Here is a 16,680-nt window from a genome sequence, read left to right as displayed (position 1 = left end):
AGAACATAGAACACAGAACATAATGCAGAACGTTAGTAGACAAGAACAGCTCAAGGCTAGAACTACATCACAAACTATCAGAACACAGAACACAGAACACAGAACAGAATGCAGAACATTAGTAGACAAGAACAGCTCAAGGATAGAACTACATCACTAACTATCAGAACACAGAACACAGAACACAGAACACAGAACACAGAACACAGAACATAATGCAGAACATTAGTAGACAAGAACAGCTCAAGGATAGAAGTACATATCGTTTTAAAGGCACATGTAGCCTACATATCAATACATACACACTATCTACTGTAGGTCCAACAGGGGAGAGACACATGTAGCCTACATATCAATACATACACACTATCTACTGTAGGTCCAACAGGGGAGAGACACATGTAGCCTACATATCAATACATACACACTATCTACTGTAGGTCCAACAGGGGAGAGGCACATGTAGCCTACATATCAATACATACACACTATCTACTGTAGGTCCAACAGGGGAGAGGCACATGTAGCCTACATATCAATACATACACACTATCTACTGTAGGTCCACAGAACACAGAACACAGAACACAGAACAGGTCCAACAGGGGAGACGTTGTGTCGTGAGGTGTTGATTTATCTGTTTTCTGAGGTTTACTGTTTATTTGATCAATATGAGATGGAAGGAAGTTCCATGCAATAAGGACTTTTTTTTCTTTTTTCTATTGGCCAGTCTGAGATACGCCCTTTTCTATTGGCCAGTCTGAGATACGGCCTTTTCTATTGGCCAGTCTGAGATACGGCCTTTTCTATTGGCCAGTCTGAGATAACCTTTTCTATTGGCCAGTCTGAGATACGGCCTTTTCATTTACCTAGACTTACAAATAAACCTTTTCTAAACCCAGTCTGAGATAAAACAAGCTATTGGCCAGTCCAGTCTATTGGCCAGTCTGAGATACGCCCTTTTCTATTGGCCAGTCTGAAAAAAAACGGCCTTTTCTATTGGCCAGTCTGAGATCGCCTTTCTATTGGCCAGTCTGAGATACGGCCTTTTCTATAAATCAAATCTGAGATAACGGCCTTTTCTATGATCTGAGATGTGTCGGCCTTTTCTATTGGCCAGTCTGAGATTTTTTCTATTGGCCAGTCTGAGATAGCCCTTTTCTATTGGCCAGTCTGAGATACGGCCTTTTCTATTGTCATTAGATCCCCATTTTCTGTTGGCCAGTCTGAGATACGGCCTTTTCTATTGGCCAGTCTGAAACATGCAACATCTATGGCCAGTCTGAGAACGCCCTTTTCTATTGGCCAGTCTGAGATACGCCCTTTTCTATTGGCCAGTCTGAGATGCACGCCTTTTCTATTGGCCAGTCTGAGATCACGGCCTTTTCTAAACCAGTCTGAACACAGAACTTTTCTAGAACCAGTCTGAATGCGAACTTTTCTAGTAGACAATACGCCCTTTTCTATTGGCCAGTCTGAGATAGAACTTTTTCTATTGGCCAGTCTGAGATACGGAACTTTTCTATTGGCCAGTCTGAGAACGCCTTTTTCAGAACAGTCTGAGAACATTTTAGACAAGCCAGTCTGGAGATACGGCCTTTTCTATTGGCCAGTCTGAGATATCAATACCTTTTTCTATTGGCCAGTCTGAGATACGGCCTTTTCTATTGGCCAGTCTGAGATACGCCCTTTTCTATTGGCCAGTCTGGGAGATACGCCCTTTTCTATTGGCCAGTCTGAGATACGCCCTTTTCTATTGGCCAGTCTGGGAGATACGCCCTTTTCTAGGCCAGTCTGAGATACGCCCTTTTCTATTGGCCAGTCTGAGATACGGCCTTTTCTATTGGCCAGTCTGAGATACACCTATTTCTATTGGCCAGTCTGAGAACACAGAACACTATTGGCCAGTCTGAGAACACAGAACCTTTTCTAGGCCAACTGAGATAGCCTTTTTCTATTGGCCAGTCTGAGATTTATCGGCCTTTTCTATCTGAGATTTACTGCCCTTTGATCTATTGGCCAGTCTGCAGATAAGCCCTTTTCTATTGGCCAGTCTGAGATACGCCCTTTTCTATTGGCCAGTCTGAGATACGGCCTTTTCTATTGGCCAGTCTGAGATACGGCCTTTTCTATTGGCCAGTCTGAGATACGGCCTTTTCTATTGGCCAGTCTGAGATACGGCCTTTTCTATTGGCCAGTCTGAGATACGCCCTTTTCTATTGGCCAGTCTGAGATACGCCTTTTCTATTGGCCAGTCTGAGATACGCCTTTTCTATTGGCCAGTCTGAGATACGCCTTTTTCTATTGGCCAGTCTGAGATACGGCCTTTTCTATTGGCCAGTCTGAGATACGCCTTTTCTATTGGCCAGTCTGAGATACGGCCTTTTCTATTGGCCAGTCTGAGATTTTCTACGTCTGAGATACCTTTTCTATTGGCCAGTCTGAGATACGCCATTTTCTATTGGCCAGTCTGAGATACGCCCTTTTCTATTGGCCAGTCTGAGATACGCCTTTTTCTATTGGCCAGTCTGAGATACGGCCTTTTCTATTGGCCAGTCTGAGATACGCCCTTTTCTATTGGCCAGTCTGAGATACGCCCTTTTCTATTGGCCAGTCTGAGATACGCCCTTTTCTATTGGCCAGTCTGAGATACGCCCTTTTCTATTGGCCAGTCTGAGATACGCCCTTTTCTATTGGCCAGTCTGAGATACGCCCTTTTCTATTGGCCAGTCTGAGATACGCCCTTTTCTATTGGCCAGTCTGAGATACGCCCTTTTCTATTGGCCAGTCTGAGATACGCCCTTTTCTATTGGCCAGTCTGAGATACGCCCTTTTCTATTGGCCAGTCTGAGATACGCCCTTTTCTATTGGCCAGTCTGAGATACGCCCTTTTCTATTGGCCAGTCTGAGATACGCCCTTTTCTATTGGCCAGTCTGAGATACGCCCTTTTCTATTGGCCAGTCTGAGATAGTCTGATACGCCCTTTTCTATTGGCCAGTCTGAGATACGCCCTTTTCTATTGGCCAGTCTGAGATACGCCCTTTTCTATTGGCCAGTCTGAGATACGCCCTTTTCTATTGGCCAGTCTGAGATACGCCCTTTTCTATTGGCCAGTCTGAGATACGCCCTTTTCTATTGGCCAGTCTGAGATACGCCCTTTTCTATTGGCCAGTCTGAGATACGGCCTTTTCTATTGGCCAGTCTGAGATACGCCCTTTTCTATTGGCCAGTCTGAGATACGCCCTTTTCTATTGGCCAGTCTGAGATACGCCCTTTTCTATTGGCCAGTCTGAGATACGCCCTTTTCTATTGGCCAGTCTGAGATACGCCCTTTTCTATTGGCCAGTCTGAGATACGCCCTTTTCTATTGGCCAGTCTGAGATACGCCTTTTCTATTGGCCAGTCTGAGATACGCCCTTTTCTATTGGCCAGTCTGAGATACGCCCTTTTCTATTGGCCAGTCTGAGATACGCCCTTTTCTATTGGCCAGTCTGAGATACGCCCTTTTCTATTGGCCAGTCTGAGATACGCCCTTTTCTATTGGCCAGTCTGAGATACGCCCTTTTCTATTGGCCAGTCTGAGATACGCCCTTTTCTATTGGCCAGTCTGAGATACGCCCTTTTCTATTGGCCAGTCTGAGATACGCCCTTTTCTATTGGCCAGTCTGAGATACGCCCTTTTCTATTGGCCAGTCTGAGATACGCCCTTTTCTATTGGCCAGTCTGAGATACGCCCTTTTCTATTGGCCAGTCTGAGATACGCCCTTTTCTATTGGCCAGTCTGAGATACGCCCTTTTCTATTGGCCAGTCTGAGATACGCCCTTTTCTATTGGCCAGTCTGAGATACACCTTTTTCTATTGGCCAGTCTGTCTAGAAGGCACACAGCAGAGATTCAGACCTGAGACAGCATTGGAGTCTCTGTGTCTAGAAGGCAGAGATTCAGACCTGAGACAGCATTGGAGTCGCTCTGTCTAGAAGGCAGAGATTCAGACCTGAGACAGCATTGGAGTCTCTCTGTCTAGAAGGCACACAGCAGAGATTCTAGATTCAGTCTAGAAGGCAGAGATTCAGACCTGAGACAGCATTGGAGTCTCTCTGTCTAGAAGGCAGAGATTCAGACCTGAGACAGCATTGGAGTCTCTCTGTCTAGAAGGCAGAGATTCAGACCTGAGACAGCATTGGAGTCGCTCTGTCTAGAAGGCAGAGATTCAGACCTGAGACAGCATTGGAGTCTCTCTGTCTAGAAGTTCAGCATCCCAGAGTCGCCTCTTCACTGTTGACGTTGAGACTGGTGTTTTGAAGGGTACTATTTAATGAAGCTGCCAGTTGAGGACTTGTGAGGCGTCTGTTTCTCAAACTAGACACTCTAATGTACTTGTCCTCTTGCTCAGTGGTGCACCGGGGCCTCCCACTCCTCTTTCTATTCTGGTTAGAGCCAGTTTGATCTGTTCTGTGAAGAGAGTAGTACACAGCGTTGTACGAGATCTTCAGTTTCTTTCTCACATGGAATAGCCTTCATTTCACAGAACAAGAAAAGACTGACGAGTTTCAGAAGAAAGGTCTTTGTTTCAGGGCCATTTTGAGTCTGTAATCGAACCCACAAAATACTGACGCTCCAGATACTCAACTAGTCTAAAGAAGGCCAGTTTTATTGCTTCTTTAATCAGAACAACAGTTTTCAGCTGTACTAATGTGATTTAAAAATGGTGTTCTAATGATCAATTAGCCTTTTAACAATGATAAACTTGGATTAGCTCACACAACGTGCTGTTCCTTATAGCATTGATCTCGGCTTCATGATACAGGTTCTAGCAGTTAGTTAGCCAATCAGATGCGTGACTGATTAGCCACTTCCTGTTGCCCCATCTGTGTCACATCCTGACCTTAGTTCCTTTTTTATGTCTCTATTTTAGTTTGGTCAGGGCGTGAGTTGGGGTGGGCATTCTATGTGTTCGTTCTATGTTTTGTATTTGTAGGTGTTTGGCCTGGTATGGTTCCCAATCAGAGGCAGGTGTCAATCTCTGATTGAGAACCACACTTTGGCAGCCTGTTTTCCCACTATGGGTTGTGGGTAGTTGTTTTCGGTCTTTGTATCCTTACCAGACAGAACTGTTTCGGTCTCGTTCATTCTCTTTTGTTGTTTTGGTCTTCCAGTGTTCAGTGTATTCTTTATTAAATTTACGATGAACACTTACCACGCTGCGTGTTGGTCCGATCTTTCATATTCCTCGTCATCAGACGAGGACGAGAATCGTAACAATCTCTTTCAACCAATACAGTTTTTCAATTCCTCATCAATCCCATGGAGCCTCAACAGTTCTAACAGCCAGTTTCTTAATTAACAGGCGAATGTTTATCAATAATTGGAGAAGCAATTTTCATAAATTAATCAAGTGCAGCGTCTGGATACTCCTCATTAATCACATCAGACCAACAATCTTTTTTTTTTTACATCATCCGACTAAGGGTCACAGCTAAATCTTTTATATACACTATTTTAGGCCCAGCTCTTGGAACGTTGTCTTTCCTGTATATAGCCACTATATTGTGATCACTAACATCCAATGGGGTACGGATACAGCTTTTGTGTCGGGGGGTTCTACTAAGCTATATGGAATTGTTTTAAAAAGGTCATAGCTATATAGAATTGTTTTAAGAAAGTCATAGCTATATGGAATTGTTTTAAGAAAGCCATAGCTATATGGATTTTTTTAAAGAAGGTCATAGCTATATGGAATTGTTTTGAGAAGGTCATAGCTATATGGAATTGATTTAAGAAGGTCATAGCTATATGGAATTGTTTAAAGAAAGTCATAGCAATGGTCATTTAGCTATTTTATTTAAGACCCCTTGAAGTATCTTTAAAAATAAAACATCTCATTGTTATTAAACCCATGCAGATACATTGAATAACAGATTCACTACTTTGACAAACAGATAGCCCCCACCCCCCACCCCCCAAAAAAAATCTAAAGGAAGTTCTGTCCTGTATCTGAAAGAAATCAGAAAGATCAGTACATGTGTTTGGCACTAAACCGTTTCTGTATGGACCTCACTTTTTGCACGAGAGCAATTGTCATGTTGAAACAGGAACAAAGGCCTGTTGCCACAAAGTTGGAAACACGGAATCCTCTAGAATGTTTGCACTAAAGTAATCCTGCTAAAAAGGTGGCAAAGAAATTCACTTTTTGTCCTGAATACAAATTGTAATGTTTAGGGGCAAATCCAATACAACACATTACTGAGTACAACTCTCCATAATGTTGAAGCATAGTGGTGGCTGCATCATGTTATGAGTATGCTTGTCATCGTTAACCAACAATGCAGTTTTAGGAAAATCCCTAAACAAGTAAGAGAATAACAAATAATTAAAGAGCAGCAGTAAATAACAATAGAGGGGCTGATCCAACCCTTCAATTTTAAATAAATAAATAAAAATACAAAATAAAATAAAATAAACAATAGAGGGGCTATATACATATATATAGGGGGTACCAGTACAGAGTCAATGTGTCAATGTGCGGGGGGCACCGGTGTCGAGGTAATTGAGGTAATTATGTACGTAGAGTTATTAAAGTGAATATGCATAGATAATAACAGAGAGTAACAATAGACATCAGGAGTTACGGGTTGGGGGGTAGAAGCTGTTTAGAAGCCTCTTGGACCTAGACTTGGCGCTCTGGTACCGCTTGCCGTGCGGTAGCAGAGGGAACAGTCTATGACTTGGGTGGCTGGAGTCTCTGACAATTTTTAGGGCCGTCCTCTGACACCGCCTGGTATAGAGGTCCTGCATGGCAGTAAGCTTGGCCCCAGTGATGTACTGGGTCGTACACACTACCCTCTGTAGTGCCTTGCAGTCGAGCCCGAGCAGTTGCCATACCAGACAGTGATGCAACCAATCAGGATGCTCTCGATGGTGCAGCTGTAGAAACTTTTTGAGGATCTGAGGACCAATGCCAAATCTTTTCAGTCTCCTGAGGGGGAATAGGTTTTGTCGTGCCCTCTTTACAACTATCTTATTCAGTACATTTAGTTATTACTTGCTTTTTCTAAATGTGAACAACCTTGCCAGCAGACATGCCAGCTGAGATAGTTAGACAAGCTAGCTATTCTGTCCTGATTGAGGATGGGAGATAGTTAGACATAGATAGTTAGACACGCTAGCTACTCTGTCCTGATTGAGGATGGGAGATCGTTAGACATAGATAGCTACTCTGTCCTGATTGAGGATGGGAGATCGTTAGACATAGATAGCTACTCTGTCCTGATTGAGGATGGGAGATAGTTAGACAAGCTAGCTACTCTGTCCTGATTGAGGATGGGAGATAGTTAGACATAGATAGTTAGACACGCTAGCTATTCTGTCCTGATTGAGGATGGGAGATAGTTAGACACGCTAGCTACTCTGTCCTGATTGAGGATGGGAGATAGTTAGACACGCTAGCTATTCTGTCCTGATTGAGGATGGGAGATAGTTAGACATAGATAGTTAGACACGCTAGCTACTCTGTCCTGATTGAGGATGGGAGATAGTTAGACACGCTAGCTACTCTGTCCTGATTGAGGATGGGAGATAGTTAGACATAGATAGTTAGACAAGCTAGCTACTCTGTCCTGATTGAGGATGGGAGAGAGTTAGACACGCTAGCTACTCTGTCCTGATTGAGGATGGGAGATAGTTAGACAAGCTAGCTACTCTGTCCTGATTGAGGATGGGAGATAGTTAGACATAGATAGTTAGACAAGCTAGCTACTCTGTCCTGATTGAGGATGGGAGATCGTTAGACACGCTAGCTATTCTGTCCTGATTGAGGATGGGAGATAGTTAGACATAGATAGTTAGACAAGCTCGCTATTCTGTCCTGATTGAGGATGGGAGATCGTTAGACACAGATAGCTACTCTGTCCTGATTGAGGATGGGAGATCGTTAGACAAGGTAGCTACTCTGTCCTGATTGAGGATGGGAGATCGTTAGACATAGATAGCTACTCTGTCCTGATTGAGGATGGGAGATAGTTAGACATAGATAGTTAGACACGCTAGCTACTCTGTCCTGATTGAGGATGGGAGATAGTTAGACATAGATAGTTAGACAAGCTAGCTACTCTGTCCTGATTGAGGATGGGAGATAGTTAGACATAGATAGTTAGACACGCTAGCTATTCTGTCCTGATTGAGGATGGGAGATAGTTAGACATAGATAGTTAGACACGCTAGCTACTATGTCCTGATTGAGGAGACGGGGAACCTATCTGGGCTAGCTAAAGCTTCATAACAGAGAGACAGAGAGAGAGACAGAGAGAGAGAGACAGACAGAGAGAGAGAGACAGAGAGAGAGAGACAGAGAGAGAGAGACAGAGAGAGAGAGACAGAGAGAGACAGAGAGAGAGAGACAGAGAGAGAGAGACAGAGAGAGAGACAGAGAGAGAGACAGAGTTATACAGGCAGAGCTCTCTCCTAGAGAGGGTTATACAGGCAGAGCTCTCTCCTCGAGAGGGTTATACAGGCAGAGCTCTCTCCTAGAGAGGGTTATGCAGCCAGAGCTCTCTCCTAGAGAGGGTTATGCAGCCAGAGCTCTCTCCTAGAGAGGGTTATACAGGCAGAGCTCTCTCCTAGAGAGGGTTAGGCGCTGACAGGCGTGGAAGGGTGTAACCAACGCTGCCTGACTCACTGAAACAGAAATCAGTCCTTCCCCCTTCCTGAGGAATCCGTTCATGACGAGGCTGGTGAAGCAACAGTGTGCTCGCTAGCAGACATGGGGAGAATCTCAACTCCTCGCTTCCTCTCTCCTCGCCTCCTTCTGGCTAGCAGACATGGGGAGAATCTCAACTCCTCGCTTCCTCTCTCCTCGCCTCCTTCTGGCTAGCAGACATGGGGAGAATCTCAACTCCTCGTTTCCTCTCTCCTCGCCTCCTTCTGGCTAGCAGACATGGGGAGAATCTCTACTCCTCGCTTCCTCTCTCCTCGTCTCCTTCTCGCTAGCAGACATGGGAGAATCTCAACTCCTCGCTTCCTCTCTCCTCGCCTCCTTCTGGCTAGCAGACATGGGGAGAATCTCAACTCCTCGCTTCCTCTCTCCTCGCCTCCTTCTGGCTAGCAGACATGGGGAGAATCTCAACTCCTCGCTTCCTCTCTCCTCGCCTCCTTCTGGCTAGCAGACATGGGGAGAATCTCAACTCCTCGCTTCCTCTCTCCTCGCCTCCTTCTGGCTAGCAGACATGGGGAGAATCTCAACTCCTCGCTTCCTCTCTCCTCGCCTCCTTCTCAAAAACCCATTGGTGGGAGACACATCCAGTGAAGTAGATCAAAACGGAATTTATTTTCAAAACATCCAGAGTGAATTGGAGGAGAAGGTCAGAGGGGAGTCAGAGGGGTCAGAGGGGAGTCAGAGGGGTCAGAGGGGAGTCAGAGGGGTTAGAGGGGAGTCAGAGGGGAGTCAGAGGGGTCAGAGGGGTCAGAGGGGAGTCAGAGGGAGTCAGAGGGGAGTCAGAGGGGAGTCAGAGGGGTCAGAGGGGAGTCAGAGGGGTCAGAGGGGAGTCAGAGGGGAGTCAGAGGGGTCAGAGGGGTCAGAGGGGTCAGAGGGGAGTCAGAGGGGTCAGAGGGGAGTCAGAGGGGAGTCAGAGTGGAGTCAGAGGGGTCAGAGGGGAGTCAGAGGGGAGTTAGAGGGGTCAGAGGGGAGTCAGAGGGGAGTCAGAGGGGTCAGAGGGGTCAGAGGGGAGTCAGAGGGGAGTCAGAGGGGAGTCAGAGGGGAGTCAGAGGGGTCAGAGGGGAGTCAGAGGGGTCAGAGGGGAGTCAGAGGGGAGTCAGAGGGGTCAGAGGGGTCAGAGGGGAGTCAGAGGGGTCAGAGGGGAGTCAGAGGGGTCAGAGGGGAGTCAGAGGGGTTAGAGGGGTCAGAGGGGAGTCAGAGGGGTCTCAGAGGAGTCAGAGGGGAGTCAGAGGGGAGTCAGAGTGGAGTCAGAGGGGTCAGAGGGGAGTCAGAGGGGAGTCAGAGGGGTCAGAGGGGAGTCAGAGGGGAGTCAGAGGGGTCAGAGGGGTCAGAGGGGAGTCAGAGGGGAGTCAGAGGGGAGTCAGAGGGGTCAGAGGGGAGTCAGAGGGGTCAGAGGGGAGTCAGAGGGGTCAGAGGGGTCAGAGGGGAGTCAGAGGGGTCAGAGGGGAGTCAGAGGGGTCAGAGGGGAGTCAGAGGGGTTAGAGGGGAGTCAGAGGGGTCAGAGGGGTCAGAGGGGAGTCAGAGGGGAGTCAGAGGGGAGTCAGAGGGGTCAGAGGGGAGTCAGAGGGGTCAGAGGGGAGTCAGAGGGGAGTCAGAGGGGTTAGAGGGGTCAGAGGGGAGTCAGAGGGGTCAGAGGGGTCAGAGGGGAGTCAGAGGGGTCAGAGAGGAGTCAGAGGGGTCAGAGGGGAGTCAGAGGGAGTCAGAGGGGTCAGAGGGGAGTCAGAGGGGAGAGACTCTCACAGTGCGTTCAAGATAACTCTGTCACGCCCTGGTCGAAGTATTTTGTGTTTTCTTTATGTATTTGGTCAGGCCAGGGTGTGACATGGGTTTTTGTATGTGGTGTGTAGTTTAGTGGGATTGTAGCTTAGTGGGGTGTTCAAGGAGAGTCTATGGCTGTCTGAAGTGGTTCTCAATCAGAGGCAGGTGTTTATCGTTGTCTCTGATTGGGAGCCATATTTAGGCAGCCATATTCTTTGGTCGTATTGTGGGTGATTGTCCTGAGTGTCTTGATGTCCTTAGTCTGTGTTAGTTTGCACCAGTTAAGGCTGTTTCGGTTTTCACTACGTTTATTGTTTTGTAGAGTTTGTGTTTTGGATTCGTGTTACGTTGTGTGATGAAACATGGATCGCAATATACGCGCTGCAGTTTGGTCCGACTCTCCTTCACCACATGAAAACCGTGACAAACTCAGAACTCTGCTTTGGTGTCTAATGGGAATCACATCCAGTGAAAAGTATTTTTAATGCTAAAACGATCCTGAGTGAATTTATCTTAATTTATCCCAACATTTGTTTTGCCACAGTTTTTCCCCCAACTTCCCCAACCCCGAGTTGGATCAAAACTATTTTCCCCCCCAGTCTGGAGCGCTCGTTTTGTTTTCCCAAGTTCCCCAGTTGTTTTGAAAACACACTGAAGTCGTAGGTCGTAGGGTCACAGTTCCGGTGGTCAGGTCTGTACAACGCTGGTCAGACCAATCAGAATCCCATGCTCAAATGACTTATTATTATTATTATTATTATTATTATTATTATTATTATTATTATTATTATTAATATTATTATTATTATTATTATTATTATTATTATTATTATTATTATTAAATTATTTAATTTATTAAATCAGATACTCCGACTAAATCATGACTGGATGTTCATCAGTAAATACCCGACTCAGGTGGGATAACATCTAAATACTCCGACTCAGGGATAACATCAGTAAATACTCTGACTCAGGGATAACATCAGTAAATACTCCGACTCAGGGATAACATCAGTAAATACTCTGACTCAGGGATAACATCAGTAAATACTCCGACTCAGGGATAACATCAGTAAATACTCCGACTCAGGGATAACATCAGTAAATACTCCGACTCAGGGATAACATCAGTAAATACTCCGACTCAGGGATAACATCAGTAAATACTCCGGGACTCAGGGATAACATCAGTAAATACTCCGACTCAGGGATAACATCAGTAAATACTCCGACTCAGGGATAACATCAGTAAATACTCCGACTCAGGGATAACATCAGTAAATCACTAAATACTCCGACTCAGGATAACATCAGCCTCCGACTCAGGATAACATCAGTAAATACTCCGACTGGGATAACTGTAAATCTGTCTGCCTCAGGATAACATGTAAATACTGACTGTAACATCACTAAATACTCTGTCTCAGTCATCTGTCTGTACTCTGTCTGTCTGTCTGTCTGTCTGTCTCAGTAAATACTCCGACTCCTGGGATAACATCAGTAAATACTCCTGTCTATACTCCGACTCAGGGATAACATCAGTAAATACTCAGAGACAACAACAGTAGTAGACTCCCAGGGATAACAATCAGTAAATACTCACTCCAGGGATAACATCAGTAAATACTCAGACTCAGGGATAACATCAGTAAGGGATACATCCTGATGTTAATAGTAAATACTCCGACTCAGGAATAACATCAGTAAATACTCCGACTCAGGGATAGGTAACACTCCAGTAAATACAGATACCCACTCAGGGATAACATCAGTAAATACTCAGTCTGATGACTGTTAATAGGATAACTGATCAGACCATAAATACTCCAGTCAGACCTGCTGGGATAACATCAGTAAATACTCAGTCTGATAGGTACAGAGACCTCTGGGATGATAATAGACAGATCCCAGTCAGTCTGATGTGAATACTGCTGTTATAGACAGAGACCCAGCCTCAGTCTGTCTGTCTGTGTTAATAGACTGTCAGTCTGTCTGTCCATTACCTGCTGTTAATAGACAGATACCCAGTCTCTGATCAGAGACGTATGAGACCATTACCTGCTGTTAATAGACAGATACGTCCGTGAGACCGCTGTTAATAGACCGTCCGTCCGTGCTGTTAATAGACGTCCCAGTCAGTCTATCATTACTTTGACTTATACCCAGTCAGTCTGATGAGACCATTACCTGCTGTTAATAGACAAAGCAGCTGATGAGACCAGGTTAAAAGACAGATACCCAGTCAGTCTGATGAGACCAGCTGTTAATAGACAGATACCCAGTCAGTCTGATGAGACCATTACTTGTTAATAGACAGAGACCCAGTCATCCTGGGATGAACCATCCTGCTGTTAGAGATACCCAGTCACAACAACAGTAGTTAGCTGTTAATAGACCCATTGGTCCTGCTGTTAATAGAGGCTGTTAGACCATACCTGCTGTTAATAGAGACCCAGTCAGTCTGATAGGTACGGAGACCACTGGAATGAGACCATTACCTGCTGTTAGACAGATACCCAGTTAGTCTGGGTACGGAGACCACTGATGAGACCATTACCTGCTGTTAATAGACAGATACCCAGTCAGTCTGATGAGACCATTACCTGCTGTTAATAGACCCAGTCAGTCTGATAGGTATGGATGAGACCATTACCTGCTGTTAATAGACAGATACCCAGTCAGTCTGATAGGTACAGAGACCACTGGGATGAGACCATTACCTGCTGTTAATAGACCAATCAGTCTGATGAGACCATTACCTGCTGTTAATAGACAGATACCCAGTCAGTCTGATGAGACCATTACCTGCTGTTAATAGACAGATACCCAGTCAGTCTGATGAGACCATTACCTGCTGTTAATAGACGATAGACCCTGCTGTTAATAGACAGATACTGGGAGACCATTACCTGCTGTTAATAGACAGATAGTCACCATGGGATAGACCATTACCTGCTGTTAATAGACAGATACCCAGTCAGTCTGATGAGACCATTACCTGCTGTTAATAGACAGATACCCAGTCAGTCTGATAGGTACGGAGACCACTGGGATGAGACCATTACCTGCTGTTAATAGACAGATACCCAGTCAGTCTGATAGGTACGGAGACCACTGGGATGAGACCATTACCTGCTGTTAATAGACAGATACCCAGTCAGTCTGATGAGACCATTACCTGCTGTTAATAGACAGATATCCAGTCAGTCTGATGAGGTACAGAGACCACTGGGATGAGACCATTACCTGCTGTTAATAGACAGATACCCAGTCAGTCTGATAGGTACGGAGACCACTGGGATGAGACCATTACCTTCTGTTAATAGACAGATACCCAGTCAGTCTGATGAGACCATTACCTGCTGTTAATAGACTGTTAATAGAGACCACTGGGATGAGACCATTACCTGCTGTTAATAGACCATTACCTGCTGTTAGACAGATACCCAGTCAGTCTGATAGAGACCATTACCTGCTGTTAATAGACAGATACCCAGTCAGTCTGATGAGACCATTACCTGCTGTTAATAGACAGATACCCAGTCAGTCTGATAGAGAGACCACTGGGATGAGACCATTACCTGCTGTTAATAGACAGATACCCAGTCAGTCTGATGAGACCATTACCTGCTGTTAATAGACAGATACCCAGTCAGTCTGATGAGACCATTAGACCTGCTGTTAATAGACAGATACCCAGTCAGTCTGATGAGACCATCCTGATAGACAGACCATCAGTCTGATGAGACCATTACCTGCTGTTAATAGACAGATACCCAGTCAGTCTGATAGGAACTGTTAATAGACAGATACCCAATCAGTCTGATGAGACCATTACCTGCTGTTAATAGACAGATACCCAGTCAGTCTGATGAGACCATTACCTGCTGTTAATAGACAGATACCCAGTCAGTCTGATAGGACGGAGACCACTGGGATGAGACCATTACATGCTGTTAATAGACAGATACCCAGTCAGTCTGATGAGACCATTACCTGCTGTTAATAGACAGATACCCAGTCAGTCTGATAGGTACGGAGACCACTGGGATGAGACCATTACCTGCTGTTAATAGACAGATAGTCAGTCTGATGAGACCAGCTGTTAATAGACAGTCAGTCTGATGAGACCATTACCTGCTGTTAATAGACAGATACCCAGTCAGTCTGATGAGACCATTACCTGCTGTTAGTCAGTGATAGGTACGGAGACCACTGGGATGAGACCATTTCCTGCTGTTAATAGACAGATACCCAGTCAGTCTGATAGGTACAGAGACCACTGGGATGAGACCATTACCTGCTGTTAATAGACAGATACCCAGTCAGTCTGATGAGACCATTACCTGCTGTTAATAGACAGATACCCAGTCAGTCTGATGAGACCATTACCTGCTGTTAATAGACAGATACCCAGTCAGTCTGATGAGACCATTACCTGCTGTTAATAGACAGATACCCAGTCAGTCTGATAGGTAGGAGACCACTAGACCTTACCTGCTGTTAATAGACAGATACCCAGTCAGTCTGATGAGACCATTACCTGCTGTTAATAGACAGAGACCCAGTCAGTCTGATGAGACCATTACCTGCTGTTAATAGACAGATACAGAGTCAGTCTCATAGGTACGGAGACCACTAGTTCTGGAGTGATTCTATGGGTTTTACGGTAATTATGTTTTGTTCTGGAGTGATTCTATGGGTTTGTTTTTGTTCTGGAGTGATTCTATGGGTTTTACGGTAATTAATGTTTTGTTCTGGAGTGATTCAATGGGTTTTACGGTAATTAATGTTTTGTTCTGGAGTGATTCTATGGGTTTTACGGTAAATAATGTTTTGTTCTGGAGTGATTCTATGGGTTTACGGTAAATAATGTTTTGTTCTGGAGTGATTCTATGGGGTTTACGGTAATTTGTGTTTTGTTCTGGAGTGATTCTATGGGTTTTACGGTAATTCATGTTTTGTTCTGGAATTCTATGGGTTTTACGATAATTCGTTTTGTTCTGGAGTGATTCTATGGGTTTTACGGTAATTCGTGTTTTGTTCTGGAGTGATTCTGTTTTGTTCTGGATGATTCTATGTTTTACGGTAATTCATGTTTTGTTCTGGAGTGATTCTATGGGTTTTACGTGTTTTGTTCTGGGAGTGATTAATGGGTTTTACGGTAATTAATGTTTTGTTCTGGAGTGATTCTATGATTCTATGATTCTATGGTTTTACGGTAATTCTATGTTTTGTTCTGGAGTGATTCTATGGGTTTTACGGTAATTCGTGTTTTGTTCTGGAGTGATTCTATGGGTTTTACGGTAATTCATGTTTTGTTCTGGAGTGATTCTATGGGTTTTACGGTAATTAATGTTTTGTTCTGTTTTGTTCTGGAGTGATTCTATGGGTTTTACGGTAATTAATGTTTTGTTCTGGAGTGATTCTATGGGTTTTACGGTAATTAATGTTTTGTTCTGGTTCTGGAGTGATTCTATGGGTTTTACGGTAATTCATGTTTTATTCTGGAGTGATTCTATGGGGTTTACGGTAATTCGTGTTTTGTTCTGGGGTGATTCTATGGGTTTTACGGTAATTAATGTTTTGTTCTGGAGTGATTCAATGGGTTTTACGGTAATTTGTGTTTTGTTCTGGAGTGATTCTATGGGTTTTACGGTAATTCATGTTTTGTTCTGGAGTGATTCTATGGGGTTTACGGTAATTTGTGTTTTGTTCTGGAGTGATTCTATGGGTTTTACGGTAATTAATGTTTTGTTCTGGAGTGATTCTATGGGTTTTACGGTAATTAATGTTTTGTTCTGGAGTGATTATGTGGGTTTTATGGTAATTCATGTTTTGTTCTGGAGTGATTCTATGGGGTTTACGGTAAATGCGTAATTTAACTGTAATTCCCTTTTAATGAACACAACCAGATGTTTTCATCTGATTGTCAAACAAATCACGTCAAAAAAGTAGGTTACTTTCGCACACGTTGATCCAAAAATAATTCCAGGCGTGTGTGTGTGTGTGTGTGTGTGTGTGTGTGTGTGTGTGTGTGTGTGTGTGTGTGTGTGTGTGTGTGTGTGTGTGTGTGTGTGTGTGTGTGTGTGTGTGTGTGTGTGTGTGTGTGTGTGTGTGTGTGTGTGTGTGTGTCAGGCCCAGCTCTGGGCTGGAGAACCGCATTCCATCATAGTCAATGATCCTTTTCACCACCTTCCTCTTTCACTAA

This window comes from Oncorhynchus keta, unplaced genomic scaffold (assembly GCF_023373465.1).
Source record: "Oncorhynchus keta strain PuntledgeMale-10-30-2019 unplaced genomic scaffold, Oket_V2 Un_contig_4287_pilon_pilon, whole genome shotgun sequence".
Taxonomy (NCBI): Eukaryota; Metazoa; Chordata; class Actinopteri; order Salmoniformes; family Salmonidae; genus Oncorhynchus; species Oncorhynchus keta.
The sequence above is the reverse complement of the archived record's forward strand: the minus strand, read 5'-3'. Positions refer to the sequence as shown.